We start from the raw sequence: 12,025 nt of genomic DNA, 5'->3' as shown, positions 1-12,025 counted from the left end.
GGGAAAATTAGAAAATTCTTCTAGAAAAAATTAAATAGAACAAAAACTAAGCCCACAAAAAGGCTAATGTACTTTCACACAACTGGAAAAATCTCTCCTATTTTGTTGTACTAAGATTGTGCTCCATAAAGAAAACAATTCCATTTAAAAAAAAAAAAAAAAAAGAGAGAGAAAGTTACATGAAAATACAGAGCAAACATTCTGACACTAAATTACAGTGGGATGGAGCCAACTTCTTAAAACTGTATAATGTAATGGTTAACACAGCAATGTAATTCCCTCTGCCATTTCTACCTGTGAATTTCAAAATCTGTTTTCAAAAGCCTTAAAGTAATCCCCACATTGCTCAGCACCTGAATCATGGAAAACTACTCACTGTGTCAACCATTTGACGACTCAAAATTACCTGAAGAACTACCTGTATATCTTTCCACGTAATTTCAGATCAATTTAATAGGCGGTTTTAACATATCAAATATCTGAGAGCTGTGATTATATCTTTGTTTTCACACATATTCATCTTCAGTTGTTCTACTGTGGGGAAGGGAGGTGGTTATACTAAATTAAAGTGAACAGTGTCTTTTCAAGGATAAATTAGAAATGAAAGCAGGGTGAGATCAGTGAAGATTACAGGGCACTGTTTATTTAACTGAGTATAACTAAATCAAAGATACATAAATCAGAGCATGTATTTTTTGACATATTGATTCAGTTGATTTAGTTTTGAAAACTGAAGCGTCACAAAGATCATTATTAAAAAAACCATCCCCAGCAATAACGCTCACTTTTTCTTTTTGGAAGTCGTCTACTTCATGCCAGTTCACAGGTACTCATGTAAGTATTGCTTTCACCTCATGTGTTTATAATTACAAGAATTATTTACAAAATAAATATGTGTTTGTATAGCAAAGAATTACTGCAAATGTATACTTTTGATTTCCCCGCATCTGGAAATGGATTTAAGCTACACAAGGCTTTTAGTTCACCCCAGGAAAAGGCGTTAGAAACTAGCACACAGGGATCTGCACAAAACTTGGAGAGCACCCTTTATCTACCTTTAAAAAAACCCAACACACACAACCCCCCACCCACCCCCTCCACCCCAAAAAAAAAAAAACCAAACCAACCCAACCACTGAATAAATCAACTGATAGACTGTCAATGTAGCCAAAAAACAACACATTTTCTTTTTTTGAGTGAAAGGATCAGCACTGAAAATGATGCAGCAGAGACACAGTGATGCGAGATGGACTACCAGATAAAGGTCTAAGTGAGTTGTGACTCCTCTATTCACACAGGGACCACAATTTTGCAGTACAGACTTCATTAATAAGCATTCTTCTAAATGAACTCAACCAGACAAGCAGAAATTAAGATTTATACCTTCCACACCAACCGAACAGAAGCATGCAATAGGAACAACACTCAACAGTTCTCCACAGTAGTGATCACACAGCTCTCCAGAGAGGTAAAAGCAAAATGCAGAAGGGCAAAACTGTTGTTTCTTTTTCCTATCCATCTAAGCATCTGTACATCTTTACTACCAGCTCAATCCAGAAAACTAAGTGATCCTCAACTTTCTTTTTCAATGCAAAGGTAATTAAACAGCTAAGGTCTCAACAGAGGCATTTGGGGTACTCTCTCCTACGCATGCAATCCATACATCCATTCACAAAAGTACCAAAACAGGTTACCAAGTCCACCAGCACTACACCAACTTTTTAACTCTCTCTGGGGCAAGTCCAGTTAAGTACCACACGCTTCTTCCAAGGTGTCAGTCTTCATTAATTCAACAAGGGAAGAGATGGCAATCAATCCCATAAAAGCAGTGCAAATACTTCTACTACCTGATGCAAAGACTAATTTAAGCGTTAAGACATTTTCTTGTATAAAGACACACAGTTACAAACTATGTTTTTTATAGGACTTTTCCTGGTTAACCTTCTTCTCTCATTAAGGTATCTCAGAGGAGACCATTTTATCAATATCTGTTGGCCAGGCCAGGCATATATGCAGATTCCAGTACTTTCTCAGTCTGGGAAGGGAAGAAGAAAAGCATGCAGGGCCAAACATACATAATGCTCTAGGATGCATCCAAGTGGACAAGGGTCTGCTTGAGGTTAGCAAAATTATACCAATGATATCTGAATGTAGGGAAGCAGCAACCTCTCCACCTAAAAAACTATATCCGTTTCATTCTGACCTGAGCCAAGGTCTCCTCAGAAATTATTTCTCTTCCCTGCCACCTGCTATAGTCACGGGTCAGTGAAAAGCCACTATGTATCTCATAGCTGAAAACCAGAGCATCAGCAAAAAAGAACAGCCAGACTCTGTGCTAGATATTGCCAGATTTGAAGGATTTGGAAGCAATCACTCTCAGTTCAGTCGCAGCAGAGATTGCAGGACCACCAGTCCCTGCACTGGGTAAATGTGGATGCACAGCAGGGGCTTCTTCTCCCAGCTTTAGAGCAAGCAGAAGAGCCTGCCAGGCTCTCACAGCCCCAGCTGTTGTGCCTGGGAGAATATGGCACCACCGACACCCCCCAGGACAACCAGCAGCAGCTGAATCTCCTCCCCACTCAGGCTGCCCTATTTGAGCTCTCAATTATTCTCCCAGGTCACATCTCTCCCCTCCTCTTCCCCCCCTCCCCTTCTCCTTCCCCCGCCCCCAGAAACCCCCACCTTCTGCTTCGGCATGGGAATTCACCAATCAAAGCAGATAAGCGCATCATGTGAGGGACGGCAGACACACTGAGGGGAATTTCCAAGAGCTCCCCTGCACCTGCAGCATACACAGATACAGGAGATTTCCAATGTGAAAATTAGAAGCTGAGCAGTGATGCTGAAGTATTCACATTACCTGCAACTAACAGCTCTTATGCCAGACTGCAGCACCTAATTTGCAATCTGCTCTGATATACCTGCAATCACATTCCATCTTCCCTTGTCATTTAATGTATGACAATTATTCCTAAGCATATTTTGCTAGGGAAGCAGTACACAAATAACACAGACTGAAAGACCAGAAAGCAATAATTACTCAGTCTATTCTTTGCTGATGTCAGACATGCAGTACAGCTCTCCGAATCCAGCAGAGCGCCCAATTAATCTGCACCAATCCTCAAGAACTATATCTGAAAAAAAAAAAAAAAAAAAAAAAAAATCATCCAGCAGCCACTGTCTGTCTTGCAGTTGAGATTTAGGAGCAATACACAGTTCATTTCATCACCACACCACTGTCACCCAACCTCTCCTCTAACAGTTATGCTTCATTGTCATCTCTGCAAACAAACCTACTGCAAATTCATCAGCCTCTTGCCCCATCGCTCCCCCTCCTCCTCCAAAAATGCTTTTCCTTCTCTGATCAGGGTCCTTCATACAAAAGATTATACCAACTCTGGTTCAACAGATCACATTAGCCCAGCCAGAGTAACCACTCCATGGCTCTACTTCCCAATGAGGCATTCATCCTCCATTTCCACTCACTCTTTTCCAAGAGGAATTCTGTAAGAATTAGAGTGACATGTCCTTATGGTGTCTACGTAACAAAAAAACGCAACTTGCATGAAGGTATCAATATTCAAAATTGTTTGGGGTTTTTTTATGTTTGTTTGTTTTTTGGGTGGGTTTTTTTTAAACTTTTATCCTAATTTGTGTATTTCAAAACAAATAGGCTCTTACTACAGCTATCAATTCCCTTCCTCCCTATGTTTCCTTTTTGCAGCTGCAGCAGCCATACAGATGTCTAATGGCAGAGATAGAGGCAAGAATCCTGGATCCAGAACACAGCCTCAGCTAAGAGGAAAGGAGGGAAGATCCTGTACATGCAACATCAATAACGAACATCTCCACAAGCTTAGGAAGGACAACCAAAAAGTAAATGTGAGAGGCATGGCAATTACAGGCATGGGAAATAACTATGTTCAAGAAGGATTAAACGGGAACAGAAAACCCCGTAGAGTTTTGGAATGGCCTAAAAGATCAAGGAGGAAAAGTTACCACTTTGTTATGAGAAGCTCTTTCATCCAACCTATCTTGTTCAAAACCACAGCTTACCTGTCATAGAACTTCCTTATTACTTGTTATTTTCCACATCACACTGTTCACAGGATCCTGGAAACTCTAGATCACTGGAATCCAAAAGATGCTTCTTATTAACCTTCCAAGTCCTTATTCTTTTTGCCCCCTTTGTTAGTCACTAACTTCCTGACTGATTGCTTCCAGTCTGCAGGAGCACATTGCTCAAGTTGAATATAGAAATTGTTAGAAAAGGAAATCTATCTATAACATCAAGAGTAGAGAGCCTGCTCTTTAATACCTTTTTCATACCCATTTCCTCCTTACCAAAGTGCACGCAAATATTTCTGAGGTTGAATATATGTTCTCTCTCAGATGGCATATCACTAGACCAACTGCAGATATAAAATGCTTTTATATAACTATTTGATAGGTGGATGACATCTGTAATTCTTTTTTATCTCTTCATATTTTCAGATGGTATTACACATAAAAACAACAGAATGCAAACAACAAGCCTAGATTAAAACTTTTCAAGTAAATGATCTATCAGTACAACATCTGAAAAGGAATAAGGTATTCAATCTGAACAGTCACTCCTGAACCTAGCATCTATAATGTTATACATCTCACCGTCTTCTAAAATTGCAAATTGCAAGATTAGCTCACAAAGAAAATAACAGTTTGAGAATCCCAGAGTCAACTGAATAGAGCCAGCTTCTTCAGAACTGAGAGGGCAGAGGTGTGTGGTTACTTCAGCGATACTAATTTCAAGAACTCCACAAACAAACCTTACAATAGACCACATTCCAAACAGACTGCCTCACCTCATTTGCTTAAAGCTCCCAGTTATTATTACTGGTTAAAGGAATATGCTCTTATTTTGTGAAAAGACCAAGCAAGGGACTCTGTCCAAGTGTAGGGCCTCATGGTGGTACAGTACAGCTTCCATATAAAATGGAAAGCAAGGCCCTAACTTTAGATGTATGAAGGCTGCCAACCACCTATTTAAGTTTTGACCACTTGCTATCATAAAAAGAAAGAGGAGAGACACATCGGGAACTAGGAGCACTTGCTGGTTATGGAATAGATTTTTCCATCAGACAGCATGCAGCAATTGCAGCAAGTCAGATTATGGATTCACGTACTCATTAAAGGAGCCGGTCGTTGAACAGGGGAGGACAAGCGAGACCGCTCCACGCTGTATCTGTGGTCTTTGTGATCTATGCTGCCTGTCCCACGACCAGCTATTAGCCATGGTGGGGCAGGATCAAGACTGAGCTCAACACCAATAACTGGCAACGTAAGAGAATGGGAAGCCACAGAGAGATCAAAGTAATAGCCCCATCTGCCACAGAAACCTAAACCATGAAAAAGGCAAGTGGCCTTAAAAGCTGGAGACCTTGTATTTCTCCTTTTTCATGAGGAGATACACTACGTCAAGGCAACCTAACCTTTCAGTGATGCCTGCACTGCTGCCCAGGAACAGGTTCCCTCCCACAGAAAGACTGACTGCTGCTCCTTAGAACTCCAAAGGTGAAACATGACAACCATTCACCAATACCATTCATCCAAGTCCAGAAACAAGGCAAACAGGACAGTACGACTTTGTAACAGTCTGCCTAAGGGCTGGGCTCTTCAGTAAAAAGGAAGAGAGAGTTTTATTCTTCCACAAAAATCAAGATTCTTTTACTGTTGGGCTGGTACAACTTTAATGAGTTCTTCATTTGGTGGAGGATACCTAGCACGACTTGTATAGCCAAACCGACAAAAAAAACCCCACAGCACTTCACTACCTCATATAAGCTGGTGTAGGTCTTCAAAAGGAGGGAATATAAGTATTGATTTTCCTCCAAGATCCCAGTCATGACAACCTCGCAAGGAAAAGATTGACAACTCATCATCCAGAAGTCTGCTAAAGAAGAATCTCTGAAGCCACAGTCGTGCTGCACCAACTATTTCTGTGCCTCACATAAGCTGCTCGGGAGCGTCTTGCCCTGAAAATGACAGAGTCGGGCATTAGCACTGTGAGGACAGCCATGAAAGGGCTGTTGCGATACTCTTCCCCATGTCGTGGCCCTACTCCAGGCACTCAGATTCATTAGCCTGTCTTCCTGGAACATGGAATTTACTGCTAGGCATGATTAATTAATTCCAGAATGGCTGGGAATCAGTCTTCTTCTGCAGTTTCGCAAGCCTCTATCCATATTTACAAAACTTCCAGAAACCACTACCATAAGAAGATGGGTGAGGACCAACAAGATAGATTTTCATAGCTTAGTGCTCACAGGGCGAGAACATAAGCAAAGCAGGCTGGTTAATGTCCAAGCACAGTATTTTCATGGCATTTATACCACTGACATCCCATATATTCAAGCCCTCTACAGGTCTGATCTTTAGGAATACAAAGTCAAAAAATCAAAATCACACGACAAAGTCAAGCCAACACACACTTTTCCTGCAGCAGCAAAAGGACCACAAAGCCTGCTCTCAGAAAGTCCCACCAAATAAAATTTATCTGAGCCTCTGATGCCTGCACTTAGGTAATTCTGATGTGGTGTTATGCATGCATCTTTCATAAGATGTCCTAAACAGTATAATCAAAAAACTTTTGAAGAATTAACAGTCTGGGTCATAAACATCTCCGCTATGTGCAACTTCTGCAGACATCAAAGACTCTTCCCAAAACTGGATGTCTTACATATCTTGCAAAATTAGTAAATGAACTCAAGCCATCAATTTTGCAATTTTTGAAGTAGCACAATGCATCTATTTATTAGAGAATGGAACTAAGCCCAGGCTACTGATTAGCCATCCTGCAAATAATGCTTATGCAACCTTTAATAATGATTTCCACTAACAACCAAGCAGAGATTTTATGATTTGGAAAATTTCACTTCTAAACTAATTTACAACAATTCCCTGGATCTAATGGGACAGATGATTGAAACTACAGAGGAAACCAGCCTTCCCCAAAATCGATGAGGTATCAATTTTCATAACTAGCCACTCTTAGGTAAGACGCCTGCATTAAGTTTTTGTTCTCATTTTTAAAATTCTGGTAAGCATTCCTCAGTCCCTTTCTCCCTTTCCCCTGAAAAAGGGATTAATTCAGTTTTAAAGAAAATATTGTAACAGCAGTTTCAGATCTCAGTTTTCAGCAAATTACGAGTGGGAAGGAATAACAATCAAGCTGTTAAAACCACCAAGGAAAGTAAACCACCGAACAGCACAAGTAGACCACAAAAAAATGACAAGTTAAAAAATGAAAAAGAAACATAAAATAAGTCATCTCAGTCAGCATGGAAATTATATCCCTACAAGTTTTCAGCACAGTATATGTAAACCTGGTGAAAATAAAGCCATCAGTTCCTACGAAGCTGTAACAAATACTTGACAGACTCACAGCATAGCCCCAAGTTCATCATCGCAGCCAGGTATTACTGCAACAAATGGCCAAAGTCTGCAACAGAAGTCAGCACCGTATATCAAACCCAAACAACTCGCCATTATTTTAGAAAAGGTGAAAGCAGAACACAACCAGTGATTTGGGGCGACAGATAACAGAGAGATATTTCCTCTGTCAGTAAGGGAAATTCATATGAATTCTCTCTCCTCCCCCTTTTGGTCCTTCACTCTTCCCCCTCAAGGTTCTTTCTTCCCTGCATGCTAAGAAAAAGCGGAGAGTGTAGGTTATGCATAAATTCATGACAGAAAATACTGTTTTAGAACAAAGCTCTTGTGCGTGGGCGCATGTCTATAAAATAAAAGGCTTTGTTACTCTACCCAGTACGTATCCACATCCAGCAATCAAATCGGATCCTAAAATTTTATTTTGACAGCTACATGCAGTTATATTTTAACCAGAGGTTTGACTTTCAATTAAATACCTGGCTTTTAGTGATATCATCAAGAGATGAATCAAAACTGACATTTGAAGGCAGAGTGGTATTAAGAGTTGTAGAAGACAATTCTCATCCCTGAAATCTGTAATTTATTTTTAATTACTTTACGAAGTTATCAGTTGCAGAGAGGAATAAATCTGTTCCCAACTTGTATTTAGAAACTGTCTCTGTGCAATACAAAACTGCTCAGCTCTCTATAACAGTAATTATTTCATGGTATATAGCAATATCAGGTACCCTTGATCAGGAGCAAGCCTGCAAATACTGTCAACGTTACACTTTCAGAAGTTAGAGAAAATAACCTTAAGCAAGTAGTATCATTAGCTTGCTAAAACTGCTCAACTACAGACTACAACCATCAACACAAATGCGTTATGAAAGAATCTGCTCCATCCTCTTGCAGAATCAGAAATGCGACATTTTCTCTAGGATCCTCATTAACTCCAATTATTAAACTGAAAATTCCACAGTGCAGCATGAAGTGAAGTTTGGAAAACACAAACATTATTTATGTATTAAGGGAACACGATGCACGCTTTACTGAAGATTTATACTGTGCAAGACTGATTTTGTGTATCCCCTACTGCCCGCCTTCCTTACAGATGCATCCCCATGGACACTTTAACATTATATAAACTCCCCCGGAGATAAAGATTATTCTATAACTTTCAAAAATCATCTCTCTTTGAGAAAGTATTACCTAACAAGCACGCATCATATACCTCACAAATGCATTAGATTCCTGGGTTTCTACTAGATGCTAGCATCAAAGAATATTTGTGATTTATTTTCAGATATTCAAAAGAAAGATGACCAAGGCTGGCTAACTGTAACTAGAAAGGATAAACAGGATTAAGTAACAGGTGTCTGACTGCACATAATTCAAAGACATGCATCAAATACGGTGCACAGCCTCGCTGGCAAAATGGAAACATTGTTTTTGCACCTTGCTTTGAAAATGACCACTAAGTGATTTAAAACCGCCTGTGTAAACTACACACACAGGGGCAACACAGGAGCTTGTATCCCGAAAGACCTTTCAATACATCTGAAAGAAATTTAAAAAAAAAAAAAAATCTTTAAAGGTGAGCCGTCCTTTCTCCAAAGGAGAAAAAAAAAAAAAAGAGAAGAAAAAAAAAAAAAAACCCGCACACCACAAGAAAGTTATACTTGACTACACAGAAACATTTGTCACACCGCCCAGCACTGACAAAATCCGGATACACTCAGAAACTACAGCGAGCAGCACCGCTGGCAGCGAAGACAAATTCACTCGCCGGTCACACACACACACACACACACACACACACACACACACTCCCCCCCCTCGAGATGTGCCCTCAGAGGCTCCGCGCGCGGGGACGCCCCTCTCCCCTCAGGCAGCGGGGCCGGTGCCCCGAGGCCGGGGGCCGGCAGAGCCGCCCGGCGGCTGCCCCGGGCGGAACGGGGAGCCCGAGGTGACGGCCCGGCCCTGCCCGGCGCCTCCGGAGGGGCGGGCGGGCATCGCCGCTGGCCGTGAAGGACGCGGTACCGCCGCCAGACCCGGCGCCCCCGACAACGGCGGCTGCCGCCGCCCCGCGCGCGCAGCCCCTCACTGCCGCCTTACCTCAGCCGCCGCCGGGGCGGGAAGGCGGGAGGCAGGGCGGGCGCCGCCGCCGCCGGCCCCGCTGCGCCGCGCAGGGTGCCGGGGCTGCGCTGAGGCGACGACCTCCTCCTCCTTCCTCCTCCTCCTCCTCCTCCGCACACTCTGTGTGTGTGTGAGCAACCCGCCCGCCTCACAGCGGCGGCGGCTCCTCCCCCCCCCCCCTTCTTCCCTCCTCCTCCTCCTCCTCCTCCTCCTCCTCCTCCCCCGCCCCGGCGGCCCCGCCGCGCCCGCCTCAACCCCCGCAACGCAGAGAAACGCGGCGGGGAACGGGGATCCCCCCACCGCTCCAGCCGCCGCCGCTTGGGCTGGGCGGGCCGCGCTCTCCCCTCAGCAGGACGCGGACACCCGCCTCCCCCCCCCCCCCCCCCCCGCCTTCGCCCCGCCGCCGCGCAGGGCCGCGGGCAGCGCATGGCAAGTGGGCGGTGGGGCCGCGGGCGCGGAGCTCCGCCTGCGCGGGGCTATACCATGCCCGCCCACATATACATATCTCTAGAGAGGTATATACACACGGAGAGCCCACAGGGCCGTGTTCCTGCGGGGATGCCGGCACCGGCGTGCCTGTGTTTACTACATGTATTTAAAAGGCGGCTGAATGGGCGAGAAGGAAATCCCCGGGGGCTCCCGGCTCCCGCCAGGCCTGCTGCCTTCGACGCAGAAACGCGCAGACGGAGAGGAAAAGGGCTGTTTTCAGAGGCCGCTGGAGGGTTCCCTAACTCTCAACGTTTTTTTTGTCTCGAAATGACACTTGGGCTTTGGAATGACACTCGAAGCGAGCGGTGCAGGAGGCTCAGGGCTGGGCAAGCAGGCTGAGCGAAGCGCGCGGGCGGTCAGGAGCGTGGCGTTCCCTCTCAAAATGTCCTCCGGCCGCTCCCTTCACAGCTCCCCGCTGGCTGCCACCCGCTGCCAGGGACTGCGCGTGTAGCACCCCATGCCTTCCCCCATGCTCCTCTGGTCACTGTCATCGCATACCTGGTCTCAATTTTCCCTCCTCATGAGTTCACAAGAAGTGTTTTCCTCCGTGTCAAGAAAGAAACATTAAACACCCACAAAAACCAAGCAAGTGCTGAGTTTTACAGCCGAAGCAGGTTCCCCATCCCTTTTCCTCTTACAGCCCGCCAGCTCGGACTTCGTTAGGGAATTACCACAGAATCATCTAGGTTGGAAAAGACCTTGAAGATCACCTAGTCCAACCACTAACCTCACACTGACCGTTATCAAGTTTGGCCACCTGGGGCCTGCAGCCCAGACCACCCCGAAGGGGCCACGGCCACCAAGAGCTGGTGGCAGCACTCAGAAGTAAGGAGAGGCAGCAAGCTACAGCTGAAGAAGTTACCTAGGGTGAGCTGAGGAAGCAGTGGAAGAAAATGTAAAATAGTTTTGCTAGACAGTCGTAATAAGTGTTGCGTTGCCACGAACTACTCGATCTGGTAATACAGTGGCCAGAGCTTATGCGATATTATCCTATATGATAAACTGTAAAAATCCAGCTTAGAATGAGACACACCCCCTCTCTGACACCAGGTGCTGTACCAGGGTGTGATAAAAATGATTCTGCCTTCCAGAGCTGACACCATGCTCCTGGAGCTGCCGTGGAGAAGTAAGCAAAGAGGTGACCGAGAACAGCAGCAATGATGATGCATGATTTCAGGGACAGCCTGTCAGCGCAGCAGACTTACAGACGGAGGGGTTTCTGTAATTGAGGCAAGTGTTATTTTAAGCAGATGTTCATATTTGCTTATGTCTACACAATCAGAAATTCCTCACAGGCATGGTGGTAGAGGTAGGTCTTTAGAAATACATGGAGGGGAGCAAGCTAAGGCTCAGGGTGGGCGTTATCATGCAAAAGGAGGTGCAGGAAGGAAATAACAAAGCGCAGGAGCTGGATGAAGGCCAGTATCACTGGCAGGGCTAAAGGGATCGAGTTAACACACAGGATATAGGAACAGCAATTATAGCCGTTAAAGATGGAAGGCATTGACTTGCATGTGAGATGGACACAGGGCTAGGGAAGAGGTTTTAGTTTGTGGTTACAGAAGCGTTTGTTTCTAAATAGATGAAATGGATACATTTGTGGGTATACAAATGAAGTGCTCCATGTCTTTTTCATTGCTTTTTTTCTTTCTTTCTTTTTGCCATTGGGCTGCATGTAAATTAAGTAAATTATTATAAAAGTAGTAATAAAAAATATTTGGCTTACTCACTAGCAAACAGTGTTGGACTCTCCCTGGGAATCCCTGTGTGGTTTGCATTCAGACCCCCAGAGCTTGCAGTGGCTGTAGGCACAGACGCCGTTGTTCTGGTCCATAATGCTGTCTGGCTTTTCCCATGACTTCTTATCTCCTTCCTCCCCAAAATGACTTCTACGTGACAATACGTCATGGCTGCCTGCCTGTGTGAGGGGATTTTATTCCAGGGTAAATACAGTTCAGGCCTGTTATCTTCATTATTGTGGTTCTTA

At 44.2% G+C, this 12,025-nt stretch overlaps 1 protein-coding gene across 15 annotated transcripts in view; it reads right to left on the bottom strand.

Moving 5' to 3' along the window:
- PLCB4 (phospholipase C beta 4) overlaps window positions 1-11,798 on the bottom strand; it is a 216,958-nt gene extending 205,160 nt beyond the window's left edge. For 10 of the 15 annotated variants that reach the window (XR_012622345.1, XR_012622346.1, XM_074817200.1 and 7 more), the window contains exons 1-2: window positions 9,529-9,666; window positions 3,041-3,134 (exon numbers count right to left, since the gene is read on the bottom strand). The gene's annotated coding sequence lies outside the window, so the exon portion shown is untranslated. Of the gene's footprint in view, window positions 1-3,040; window positions 3,135-9,528; window positions 9,667-11,768 lie in introns of those variants that run through there. The other 5 variants (XM_074817199.1, XM_074817204.1, XM_074817203.1 and 2 more) reach the window with 3 other exon arrangements.
- Between the last annotated feature and the right edge of the window lie 227 nt (window positions 11,799-12,025).

The sequence above is a fragment of the Strix aluco genome, chromosome 3 (genome assembly GCF_031877795.1).
Source record: "Strix aluco isolate bStrAlu1 chromosome 3, bStrAlu1.hap1, whole genome shotgun sequence".
In the NCBI taxonomy this organism is placed as follows: domain Eukaryota; kingdom Metazoa; phylum Chordata; class Aves; order Strigiformes; family Strigidae; genus Strix; species Strix aluco.
Note: the sequence above shows the minus strand (reverse complement) of the source record. Positions and strands in the feature narration are given on the sequence as shown.